This window comes from Somniosus microcephalus, unplaced genomic scaffold (genome assembly GCF_052327205.1).
Source record: "Somniosus microcephalus isolate GS21.2 unplaced genomic scaffold, FLI_Smic_1.0 scaffold131, whole genome shotgun sequence".
NCBI lineage: Eukaryota > Metazoa > Chordata > Chondrichthyes > Squaliformes > Somniosidae > Somniosus > Somniosus microcephalus.
The window spans coordinates 172,260-186,239 of record NW_028225318.1 but is presented as its reverse complement, the minus strand read 5'-3'; the positions used below and the strand labels follow the sequence as shown (position 1 = coordinate 186,239).

Sequence of the window (13,980 nt, the reverse complement as noted above, 5' to 3'; positions counted from 1 at the left end):
TACTCAGTCGAAAGAGCAAAAGCCAAAAACAGCGGGGCAATATTTCCAACAGAATAGAAGAGGATTTGCAGGAAGAGGAGGTTATGGTAGAGGCAGAGGAAGGGGAAGAGGACAATGGCAAATGAGAGATAGATCACAGGATGAATGTAGGAACTGTGGGAAAAGAGGACATTGGGCTAGAGATTGCCTATGCCCCCCAAGGCCACAGCAGGGATACGCCCAACAAGGAGGGTATCCAGCTCCAGGGGCAGAAGGAACTTCCTTTTCTTTCAGTAAACCTAATCCATCCGCATAGGGGTGCCACGGAGAAGCGGTGGTACAGGCGGCTGTGATCAGATTGTCCAAATCCATGAGAGAACAGCCTATGGCTACAGTTAAAATAGGAAATAGCCATTTGGACCTTCTGGTCGATACCGGTGCAACAATGTCCTCTGTACCCCCCTCCGTGGGTATACCCGCCATTCAATTTAACGTTGTAAGCATGGGAGTAGCCGGTATCCCTATGTTAGAACCCCTCTCCAAACCTACCGAAATTCAAGTGCACGGGCAATCCGTCACAGACACCCTCATAATTTCTCAGACCGCCCCTCTCCCTATGTTGGGAAGACAGGCTTTATGTAAATTGGGAGCAGTTATATACTGCACTCGAGACGGCATGTTCATTGAACTGCCTCAAATACAAACTCATCAGCTAATGAATTTAATGATAGAGGAAAAGCAAGTAGAAGGAGCCCCCATTTTGTACTGCTGGCAGCTGAATAGCAATCCTTATGGCCAATTGGTAGAAAATGTATACCAAGCCTTGCAGGAATTGGAAGATCCTCAGGGGCAGTATTTACAATATCTAATTGAAACCAGTAGAGAAAAGAAACGGACCCATTGTACGGCATGGTACACGCATAAAGAAACACCCAATTATCAAGAATTGGTTTGCACATACCTAAACCAGCCAGAATTGCTGCAGATTTCACCTTATTTATTCTTTGGAGATAAAGGCCTGGGAATGTTGGTTCACCATAAAAATCAGCAATATACCTGGACCAGGTTGCCGCAGGGGTATACTGAAAGTCCTGCGGTGTATGCGGCAGCGTTTAAAAATGACTTGGAGGAATGTCAGTTATCGGATCAGTCCACCTTAATCCAGTACGCAGATGACCTTTTGGTTGCCTCCCGAACGGGGCCAGACTGCCAAGAAGATACTATAAAATTGCTCCAGCATCTGGCTAGCAGGGGACACAGGGTGTCCTCCGAGAAGTTGCAGTTTTGCCAAACATCCGTCCAGTATTTGGGTTTTCAGTTGGAGTATGGACAGCGAAGATTGGGACTGGAAAGAATAAGGGCAGTGGATAAAGTGCTGATCCCGTGAACAAAGAAGGACATTTTGTCGTTTCTGTGAATGGTGGGTTATTGTAGACAATGGATATATGACTACAGAGAAATGGATGCGGTCTTACGATCAGCTACGCTGCAGACAGAGCCCCCCATAGTCGAATAGACGCCAGAACGAGATAAGGCATTCAGTGATCTTAAAAATGCTATGGTCAGTGCTCCCGCGTTAGGACTACCTAAGTATAATAAGCCTTTTCAGTTATACGTCAATGAAAGAGAAGGCTTTGCAACAGGAGTACTGGCACAAGAACATGGGGGAGGAAAAAGGCCTGTAGCATATTACTCTGTAGCCTTACCAGCCGTAGTGAGAGGCATGCCAGTCTGCTTACGAGCCGTTGCTGCAACCGCCACAATAGTGGAAAAATCCATCCCTATTGTGCTTGATCACCCTTGTGTGGTAATTGTTCCCCACGCAGTGCTGCTATTATTAAATTCGGCAGCTACTCAGCACTTTACGGCGGCAAGAAGGACTGGGTATGAGATAATCCTCTTGTCACACTCTAATTATACCTACCAGCGATCACCAGCTGTCAACCCGGCGACCTTTGTGCCAATACCAACAGAACATCCAGGTGAACCAAAACACGACTGCTTGTTAACTGTTGAAGCCACCACTACACCCAGGCCAGATTTGCTAAGTGATCCTATTGATAATCCTGACTTGATCCTCTTCACGGATGGTTCTTCGCATCGACCCAGTGATGATCAACTATTAGCAGGTTATGCAGTGGTGACTGCTCATGAATTATTGGAAGCTTATGCGTTGCCACCTGGCACATCTGCACAAGCAGCTGAACTATATGCATTAACCAGAGCCTGTATTTTGGCTAAAGATCAAAGCGTCAATATCTATACTGACTCCCGTTATGCAGTTGGGGTAGTGCATGATTTTGGACAATTATGGAAAAACAGAGGTTTTATTACATCCTCAGGAAAATCTATTAAGCTTGCGCAAATGGTGTTAAATTTGTTGGAGGCTATTCAGTTGCCAAGTAAAATTGCAGTACTAAAATGTGAGGCCCACACCATGGCAGGTGATGAAGTCTCGTGTGGAAATAGGTTTGCTGATAGTGCGGCTAAAGAGGTCGCACTGAGGCAGGCCCCACAGCTTCAAGCCACCAAAAATACCGTTAGTAACTTTCCTCCAGAACTTCCTAGTAGCATTGATGCTGATCTACTATGACAGGCCCAAAGTCAGGCAACAGTCCAAGAAAAACGTACTTGGAGTAAGGCAGGTTGCTATCAAGATCATGATATATGGATGCATCCTGATGGCCGAGTGGTTTGCCCACGAAGCTTGTTTTTGCCCCTGTCTCGCCTGGCACATGGACAGGCTCACATGGGCAAAGGAGGGATGGCACATGCATCGTCCCAACAATGGTATGCACCAGGAATAACGGTAACATTTGAAAAAGTTGCCAGAACATGTTTAGTATGTCAGCAGAACAATAGAGGGAAATCGCCCGCAAATTTTGATCACCTACCCCAACCAGAGCTGCCCTTTGAGAATCTACAGATAGATTTTGTACATACGCCCGCAGTAAAAGGATTTAAGTACATACTGGTAATAGTAGATATGTTCTCCAGATGGGTAGAGGCATACCCCACTAGGAGGGATGATGCCAGAACAGTAGTAAGCATTCTGCTAAAAGAAATAATACCTAGATTTGGAATACCTATGGGAATAAACAGTGACAGAGGAACTCATTTCACCAGCAAACTGATAAAAAACTTAACTGAAGCCCTTGGATTTCAATGGAAATTGCACATACCTTACCAGCCACAATCCTCAGGAATAGTGGAAAGAGTGAATGGGGAAATCAAGGCCGCCCTAACCAAAGTATGCCAGCAAAATGGGTTGCAATGGTCGGATGCCGTGCCAGTAGTAATGTATGCCCTGAGAAATCAGAAAAATAGAAACACAGGTCTGACACCACATGAGATCTTGATGGGCCGGCCTATGACAACAGGCACACGCCCACCCATGACTCCAGAGAAGGTGGCATTAATTTGGAATGATGAAAAATCATTAAAATATGCTCAGGCCATGTGTGAAACAGCAGGAAGAATACATGAGAAAGTGAGACAGGCCCAGACGCGCCCCACAGAAGGAAACATGCACCCCTTTAAACCCGGAGATCAAGTTTATGTGAAAGCGCTAAATAAAGAATCTTTTTCTCCTAGGTGGAAAGGACCATATTTGGTGCTGCTTACAACTCGAACAGCTCTCAAATTGAAAGAAAAACCTGATTGGGTACACGCTACAAGGTGCAAGTTGCATCATCCGGAGGAAACACCGGAGGTGGAGTATAAACATACTGCACCAGACACCACTTCAGAAACGGGAAAAGATCTGTGCCCACCATAATTTGGCACTCCATTGAAGGACTGATTACTTTCGGATTGCTATATATGTTTATATTTAATGCTGTATAACAATAATTAGGATAATTTAAAGATTTCTAGGATAAATCAGGAAATATGTTAAACCAGATAATAATAATCGGCCTAGGTGTAATAAGGACAGCCACCTGGACCATCCTGCCTACTGAAAAAACAGAATGGGCAGGCCAGTTAGGATGGAAGGCGAGAGACAGTAACCAATCGCAGGGAACTTACACTTGTAACAATGGCACCATTTGTGTAATTGCTAATTGGACGATTAATTGCGAAGCCTGTGGGATGTTCGAAATGAAATCTGGGATGGATAAAATAGTATTTAGCCAAGGATCTAATATAACTCTAAGTATAAAATGGGAATAAGGAGTGAACATAAGTTGTAGGATAGAGAATGACACTGACATACTAAACAATTATACTAAATTATGGAAATGGTATAAAAATGACACAAGAACCGGAGACATAGAACAACCAATATATTTGAAAGACGGTCAGGCGTACGGATGCGTGAATGCAACTCTTAAAGAAGGAAGACCTCACTGGTATGGGGAAACATTCTTTGCAAAGAAAACAAAACAGATAGAAAGTCCTATGGACCATTTGCAAAGATTGCATTCTACCTGTACCCCGGTCTTGATCTCCCCATATACTCTAAATTTGACAGTACAGGTACAATATGAGGATTAAAAAAAAAGATACTGGATGTAGTATTACTACTATACAAGCCAAATTGAAAAAGAGAGTTAGGATCGGGAGAAGGAGAAGGGACTTGGCAACGGTCTTGGGAGGAGTAGGAACTGGTATGGGAGCCCTTAATGCAATAGATATTGAAACATTGCAGAATAAAATACAGCAAGTAAGAGGGCTGACAGGAGATGCTATAAAATTAAGAAATGCTTGGGACAATGGACTGACAGCAGCGATGTTAACACAGTGGATATCAGATACAATGAGTTGGAAGCAAGTAAATAAGGTAGAAAAGGAACAAGAGAATGTTGCAAAGGGACAAGAGAAAGTCAATAATCATACTCAATGTATGTTTAAAGAAATTACCAAGCAGTCACTGAGGGCTGAGCTAGAGCGAGTCGCTATGTCAGGACATGCTCCTAGTTGGATGAGAATTTTCGGATTTGGAAGAAATAATCTAGAAGTAAAGCCTGATCGAAGATATACTAAATGTGACCTTAAGGGATGTAATTTTACAATGAAAGTGGTAAATGTGACAAAAGCCAAAACCTGGTGTCAGTTCTTGGTATTGCCCCAACTGTTTGGAGAAAACTTTTGGTATCCCGAATTTCATGGTAAATGGATAGATCAGGGGAATAAGACCCACAATGCCTCAGATTGCCAAGATTGGCCGTTTGGATAAGTATGCCCATTGCATACTCCTATATATGAACTTTGGTCATTACAACATAGTAGAGGTACATGCATTTGGAATTTGAAACCTTGTAATGATACTACCTTGCATGAGATAGGCCAGAACTATCTGTGTATTAGCAGTGCCTGGCCTATATATGTAGACGGGATTTTGAAAAGGCCCCCTTTAAACACTTGCATAAAAGATGTTTATACTGTGTTTGACCCACATACCAACAAGACATATCAGTTGGGAAAATGGGCTACGGTAATGCAAAGAAGAACTGTATTGGGGATAGAAAATGCCCCCCCTACAGTTAATTTGGCTAAGCTGACGAAATTTTTGAAAAACAATGAAAAGATAGCAGAAGCCTTAGCGAAAAGAGGAAGAGATCTGCACCATTTAAAAGCAGTGATGGATTATGATGAGCAAGGTTTGATTCAAATAGCAACGCAAATAACAGATTTGACGGTACACCACTGGTGGGATGTGTTTAAAGGATGGTCACCTAAAGCATCCGCAGTGCTGGAATTGTTTGTTCGCCCGATGGTTATAATTTGTGTAGTGACAGGAGTTTTATTTATATTAATTTGTATAATGTGGATAAGAGTGAGATATCTGTTAGCGCAAACAGTAGAATCAGTAGCATCTGTAAAAAGAGCTACGAAAGTACTAGAGAGAAAGGAAAGAAAAAGAGCAAACCAGGATGACTATGATGAAGAAGATTGTCTAAAAATGCGTCCTTTCCCAAAGGGATATTATCCTCCCTATGAAAACGAACTGAATACAATGCCGTAAAGCAGTGTTGATCAGTAAAGATCAACAAGGAGGGAATTGTGGGAGAAAACGTATTAAACATTAAGGCATGCTGGGATACTTGACCACTTTACTAATTGAACAAAGGACACTAAACTAGTTAAAACTAAAAGAACTGCTGACTGCCATAATGAAGTCAAGCTGACCTTTTGGCTCAGGGCATCCGGTGATAAAATGTGAACATGTTAATCTGTTTCTTGAGAACAATGGAACCTATGAAACCCTATGTTGAAATGTAATGTGAGCTAATCACCTGAAGTTGTTTACCTTGCTGTATAACTATGAGTGCTGTACATTAGTAATTTAAAGTGCTGGTGGGCAGTAGGGACTGCTGCAGACTCTCCGTGATATCACGTAATAAATTCCTAAAGCGAACCTCGAAGTCTCCGTCTGATAGTTAATTTCCTCGACAATCCCCATGCACAATCCTATGGTTAGATTCCCCAGCTTCAGTCCCAGGTTGAATTCCCCATGTTTAGTCCCAGGGTTAGAATCCCCATGTACAGTCCCAGGGTTAGAATCCCCATGTACAATCCCACGGTTAGAATCCCCATGTTCAGTCCCAGATTGAATTCGCCATGTTTAGGCCCAGCTTTGAAATCCCCATGTACAATCCCATCGTTAGAATCCCCATGTACAGTCCCAAGGTTGGAATCCACATGTACAGTCCCATGGTTGGAATCCCCATGAACAGTTCCAGGTTTTGAATCCCCATTTACAGTCACAGGGTTGGAATTCCCATGCACACTCGCAGGGTTGCAATCACCATGTACATTCCCAGAGTTAGTATCCCCATGTACACTCCCAGGGTTGGAATCCCCATTTACAGCCCCAGCGTTGGAATCCCCGTGTACAGTCCCAGGGTTGCAATCCCCATGTACAGTCCCAGGGTTAGAATCCCCGGGTACAGTCCCAGGGTTAGATTCCCCATGTACAGTCCCAAGTTTGGATTACCCATGTACAGTCCCAGGGTTGGAATCCCCATGTCCACTCCCAGGGTTGGAATCCCCATGTCCACTCCCAGGGTTGGAATCCCCATGTCCACTCCCAGGGTTGGAATCCCCATGTCCACTCCCAGGGTTGAAATCCCCATGTCCAGTCCCAGTGTTGGAATCCCCTTGTACAGTCGCAGGGTTAGAATCCCCGTGTACATTCCCAGGGTTAGAATCCCTGTGTACAGTCCCAGGGATAGAATCCCCGTGTACAGTCCCAGGGTTAGAATCCCCGTGTACAGTCCCAGGGTTGGAAACCCCATGCACAGTCGCATGGTTGGAATCCCCAGTTACAGTCCCATGGTTAGAATCCCCAGGTAGAGTCTCGTGGTTAGAATCCCTGTGTACAGTCCCATGGTTAGAATCCCCATGTACAGTCCCAGGGTTGGAAACCCCATGCACAGTCGCATGGTTGGAATCCCCAGTTACAGTCCCATGGTTAGAATCCCCAGGTAGAGTCTCGTGGTTAGAATCCCTGTGTACAGTCCCAGGGATAGAATCCCCGTGTACATTCCCAGGGTTAGATTCCCCATGTACAGTCCCAAGGTTGGATTCCCCATGTACAGTCCCTGGGTTAGAATCTCCCATGTACAGACCCACATTTCGAATACCCATGTACAGTCCCAGTGTTGCAGATCCCTTGTGCAGTCCCAGGGCTGGAATCGACATGTACAGTCCCAGGGTTAGAATCTCCATGTACAGTCCCAAAGTTGGATTCCCAATGTACAGTCCTGGGGTTGGAATTCCAATGCACAGTCCCAGGGTTAGAGCCCACATGTACAGTCCCAGGGTTGGAGCCCACATGTACAGTCCCAGGGTTAGAATCCCCGTGTACAGTCCCAGGGTTAGCATACCCATGTACAGTCCCAGGGTTGGAGTCCACATGTACAGTCCCAGGGTTAGCATCCCCATGTACAGTCCCAGGGTTGGAATCCCCAATTACAGTCCCAGGGTTGGAGCCCACATGTACAGTACAAGGGTTAGAATCCCCATGTACAGTCCCAGGGTTAGAATCGCAAAGTATAGTCCCAGGGTTAGAATCCCCATGTACAGTGCCAGGGTTAGAATACCCATGTACAGTCACAGGGATGGAATACCCATGTACAGTCCCAGGCTTGGATTCCCCATGTACTGTCCCTGGGTAAAAATCCCCATGTACAGTCGCAGGGCTGGAATCCACATGTACACTCCCAGGGCTGGAATCCCCATGTACATCCCCAGGGTTGGAATACTCATGTACAGTCCCATTGTCAGAATCCCCATGTACAGCCCCAGGGTTGGAATCCCCATGTACAGTCCCATTGTTAGAATCCCCATGTACAGTTCCAAGGTTGGAGTCTCCATGTACAGTCCCGGGGTTGGAGTCCCAATGTACAGTCCCAGGGTTGGATTCCCCATGTACAGCCCAGGGGTTGAAATCCCCATGTACAGTCCCAGGGTTGAAATCCCCATGTAGAGTCCCAGGGTTTGAATCCCCATGTATCGTCGCAGGGTTAGAATCCCCATGTAAAGTCCAAGAGTTAGAATCCCTACGTACTGTCCAGGGTTAGAATCCCCATGTACAATCCTATGGTTAGAATCCCCATGTTCTGTCCCAGGGTTGGAATCCCCATGTCCAGTCCCAGGGTTGGAATCCCCATGTACCGTCGCAGGGTTAGATTCCCCATGTACAGTCCCAGAGTTAGAATCCGTATCTACTCTCCAGAGTTAGAATCCTCATGTACAATCCTATGGTTAGAGTCCCCATGTCCAGTCCCAGGGTTGGAATCCCCATGAACAGTTCCAGGTTTGGAATCCCCTTTTACTGTCACAGGGTTGGGATTCCCATGCACACTCGCAGGGTTGGAATCACCATGTACATTCCCAGGGATAGTATCCCCATGTACACTCCCAGGGTTGGAATCCCCATGTACAGTCCCAGGGTTGGAATCGGCAAGTACAGTCCCAGGGTTGGAAGCACCATGTACAGTCCGAAGGTTGGAATCCCCATATACAGCCCCAGCGTTGGAATCCCCGTGTACAGTCCCAGGGTTGCAATCCCCATGTACAGTCCCAAGTTTGAATTACCCATGTACAGTCCCAGGGTTGGAATCCCCATGTCGAGTACCAGGTTTGGAATCCCCATGTCCAGTCCCAGGGTTGGAATGCCCATGTCCAGTCCCAGGGTTGGAATCCCCATGTACAGTCCAGGGGTTGGAATTCCAATGTACAGTCCCAGGATTGGAATCCCAATGTACCGTTGCAGGGTTAGAATCCCCATGTACAGTCCCAGGGTTAGAATCCCTATGTACTGTCCAGGGTTAGAATTCCCATGTCCAGTCCCAGGGTTGGATCCCCATGTCCAGTCCCAGGTTTGGAATCCCCATGTCCAGTCCCAGGGTTGGAATCCCCATGTCCAGTCCCAGGGTTGGAATCCCCAAGTCCAGTCCCAGGGTTGGAATCCCCATGTCCAGTCCCAGGGTTGGAATCCCCATGTCCAGTCCCAGGGTTGGAATCCCCATGTCCAGTCTCACGGTTGGAATCCCCATGTCCAGTCCCAGGGTTGGAATCCCCACATCCAGTCCCAGGGTTGGAATCCCCATATCCAATCCCAGGTTTGGAATCCCCATGTCCAATCCCAGGGTTGGAATCCCCATGTCCACTTCCAGGGTTGGAATCCCCATGTCCAGTCCCAGGGTTGGAATCCCCTTGTACAGTCGCAGGGTTAGAATCCCCGTGTACAGTCCCAGGGTTAGAAACCCCATGTACATTCCCAGGGTTAGAATCGCCATGTACAGTCCCAGAGTTAGAATCCCCGTGTAAAGTCCCATGGTTAGAATCCCCATGTACAGTCTCGTGGTTAGAATCTCCATGTACAGTCGCAGGGTTGGAATCCCCATGTACAGTCCCAGGGTTGGAATCCCCATGTACAGTCCCAGGGTTAGATTCCCCATGTACAGTCCCACATTTCGAATGCCCATGTGCAGTCCCTGGGTTGCAGACCCCTTGTGCAGTCCCAGGGTTAGAATCGACATGTACAGTCCCAAGGTTGGATTCCCAATGTACAGTCCTGGGGTTGGAATTCCAATGTAGAATCCCAGGGTTGGAGCCCACATGTACAGTCCCAGGGTTAGAATCCCCATGTACACTCCCAGGGTTGGAATCCCCATGTACAGTCCCACGGTTGGAATCCCCATGTACAGTCCCAAGGTTGGAATCTCCGTGTCCAGTCCCAGGGTTGGAATCCCCATGTACAGTCCCAAGGTTGGAATCCCCATGTACAGTCCCAGGGTTACTGTCCCCTTGAGCAGTCCCAGGGTTGGAATCCCCATGTACAGTGCCAGGGTTAGAATCCGCATATGCAATCCCAAGGTTGGATTCCCCATGTACAGTCCCGGGGCTGGAATCCCAACGTACATTCCCAGGGTTGGAATCCCCATGTTCAGTCCCAGGGTTGGATCCCCCATGTACAGACACAGGGTTGGAATCCACATGTACAGCCCCAGTGTTAGAATCCCCATGTACAGTCCCAGGGCTGGAATCCCCATGTACAGTCCCAGGGCTGGAATCCCCATGTGCAGTTCCAGGGTTAGAATCCCCATGTACAGTCCCAGGGTTAGAATCCCCATGTACCGTCACACGGATAGAATCCCCATGTACAGTCCCAGTGTTAGAAACCCAATGTACAGTCCCAGGGTTATATTCCCCATGTACAGTCCGAGTGTAACAATCCCCATGTACAGTCCCAGGGCTGGAAGACCCACGTACAGTCCCAGGGTTGGATTCCCCAAGTACAGTCCCAGGCTAAGAATCCCCATGTACAGCCCCAGGGCTGGAATCCCCATGTACAGTCCCAGGGTTAGAATCCCCGTGTACAGTCCCAGGGTTGGAATCCCCATGTACAGTCCCAGGGTTAGAATCCCCGTGTACAGTCCCAGGGTTAGAATCCCCATGTACAGTACCAATGTTGAATTCCCATGTACAGTCCCATGGTTAGAATCTCCATGTAAATCCCCAGGTTTTGAATGCCCATGTAAAGTCTCAGTGTTGGATTCCCCATGTAGTCCCAGCGTTACAGTCCCCTTGTGAAGTCCCAGTGTTAGAATCTCCATGTACAGTCCCCGGGTTGGAATCCCCATGTACAGTCCCAGGGTTGGAATCCCCAATTACAGTCCCAGGGTTGGAGCCCACATGTACAGTACAAGGGTTAGAACCCTCATGTACAGTCCCAGGGTTAGAATCGCAAAGTATAGTCCCAGGGTTAGAATCCCCATGTACAGTCCCGTAGTTGGAATCCCCATGTACAGTCCCAGGGTTGGAATCCCCAATTACAGTCCCAGGGTTGGAGCCCACATGTACAGTACAAGGCTTGGAATCCCCATGTACAGTCCCAGGGTTAGAATCGCAAAGTATAGTCCCAGGGTTGGAATCCCCATGTACAGTGCCAGGGTTAGAATACCCATGTACAGTCACAGGGATGGAATACCCATGTACAGTCCTAGGCTTGGATTCCCCATGTACTGTCCCTGGGTAAAAATCCCCATGTACAGTCGCAGGGCTGGATTCCACATGTACACTCCCAGGGCTGGAATCCCCATGTACAGCCCCAGGTTGGAATACTCATGTACAGTTTCATTGTTAGAATCCCCATGTACAGCCCCAGGGTTGGAATCCCCATGTACAGTCCCATTGTTAGAATCCTCATGTACAGTTCCAAGGTTGGCATCTCCATGTACAGTCCCGGGGTTGGAGTCCCAATGTACAGTCCCAGGGTTGGATTCCCCATGTACAGCCCAGGGGTTGAAATCCCCATGTACAGTCCCAGGGTTGAAATCCCCATGTACAGTCCCAGGGTTTGAATCCCCATGTATCGTCGCAGGGTTAGAATCCCCATGTAAAGTCCCAGAGTTAGAATCCCTATGTACTGTCCAGGGTTAGAATCCCCATGTACAATCCTATGGTTAGAATCCCCATGTTCTGTCCCAGGGTTGGAATCCCCATGTCCAGTCCCAGGTTTGGAATCCCCATGTACCGTCTCAGGGTTAGATTCCCCATGTACAGTCCCAGAGTTAGAATCCCTATCTACTCTCCAGGGTTAGAATCCCCATGTACAATCCTATGGTTAGATTCCCCATGTCCAGTCCCAGGGTTGGAATCCCCATGAACAGTTCCAGGTTTGGAATCCCCTTTTACAGTCACAGGGTTGGAATTCCCATGCACATTCGCAGGGTTGGAATCACCATGTACATTCCCAGGGATAGTATCCCCGTGTACACTCCCAGGGTTGGAATCCCCATGTACAGTCCCAGGGTTGGAATCCCCAAGTACAGTCCCAGGGTTGGAAGCACCATGTACAGTCCGAAGGTTGGAATCCCCATGTACAGCCCCAGCATTGGAATACCCGTGTACAGTCCCAGGGTTGCAATCCCCATGTACAGTCCCAGGGTTAGAATCCCTATGTACTGTCCCAGGGTTGAATCCCCATGTCCAGTCCCAGGGTTGGAATCCCCATGTCCAGTCCCAGGTTTGGAATCCCCATGTCCAGTCCCAGGGTTGGAATGCCCATGTCCAGTCCCAGGGTTGGAATCCCCATGTACAGTACCAATGTTGAATTCCCATGTACAGTCCCATGGTTAGAATCTCCATGTAAATCCCCAGGTTTTGAATGCCCATGTAAAGTCTCAGTGTTGGATTCCCCATGTAGTCCCAGCGTTACAGTCCCCTTGTGAAGTCCCAGTGTTAGAATCTCCATGTACAGTCCCCGGGTTGGAATCCCCATGTACAGTCCCAGGGTTGGAATCCCCAATTACAGTCCCAGGGTTGGAGCCCACATGTACAGTACAAGGGTTAGAACCCTCATGTACAGTCCCAGGGTTAGAATCGCAAAGTATAGTCCCAGGGTTAGAATCCCCATGTACAGTCCGTAGTTGGAATCCCCATGTACAGTCCCAGGGTTGGAATCCCCAATTAAAGTCCCAGGGTTGGAGCCCACATGTACAGTACAAGGCTTGGAATCCCCATGTACAGTCCCAGGGTTAGAATCGCAAAGTATAGTCCCAGGGTTAGAATCCCCATGTACAGTGCCAGGGTTAGAATACCCATGTACAGTCACAGGGATGGAATACCCATGTACAGTCCTAGGCTTGGATTCCCCATGTACTGTCCCTGGGTAAAAATCCCCATGTACAGTCGCAGGGCTGGATTCCACATGTACACTCCAAGGGCTGGAATCCCCATGTACAGCCCCAGGTTGGAATACTCATGTACAGTTTCATTGTTAGAATCCCCATGTACAGCCCCAGGGTTGGAATCCCCATGTACAGTCCCATTGTTAGAATCCCCATGTACAGTTCCAAGGTTGGCATCTCCATGTACAGTCCCGGGGTTGGAGTCCCAATGTACAGTCCCAGGGTTGGATTCCCCATGTACAGCCCAGGGGTTGAAATCCCCATGTACAGTCCCAGGGTTGAAATCCCCATGTACAGTCCCAGGGTTTGAATCCCCATGTATCGTCGCAGGGTTAGAATCCCTATGTAAAGTCCCAGAGTTAGAATCCCTATGTACTGTCCAGGGTTAGAATCCCCATGTACAATCCTATGGTTAGAATCCCCATGTTCTGTCCCAGGGTTGGAATCCCAATGTCCAGTCCCAGGTTTGGAATCCCCATGTACCGTCGCAGGGTTAGATTCCCCATGTACAGTCCCAGAGTTAGAATCCCTATCTACTCTCCAGGGTTAGAATCCCCATGTACAATCCTATGGTTAGATTCCCCATGTCCAGTCCCAGGATTGGAATCCCCATGAACAGTTCCAGGTTTGGAATCCCCTTTTACAGTCACAGGGTTGGAATTCCCATGCACATTCGCAGGGTTGGAATCACCATGTACATTCCCAGGGATAGTATCCCCATGTACACCCCCAGGGTTGGAATCCCCATGTACAGTCCCAGGGTTGGAATCCCCAAGTACAGTCCCAGGGTTGGAAGCACCATGTACAGTCCGAAGGTTGGAATCCCCATGTACAGCCCCAGCATTGGAATACCCGT

At 47.7% G+C, this 13,980-nt stretch overlaps 1 pseudogene; it reads left to right on the top strand.

The window, feature by feature from the left end:
* Positions 1 to 4,567: 4,567 nt before the first annotated feature.
* LOC147082722 (uncharacterized) lies at positions 4,568 to 5,620 on the top strand (annotated as a pseudogene).
* The last annotated feature ends 8,360 nt before the right edge of the window (positions 5,621 to 13,980 follow it).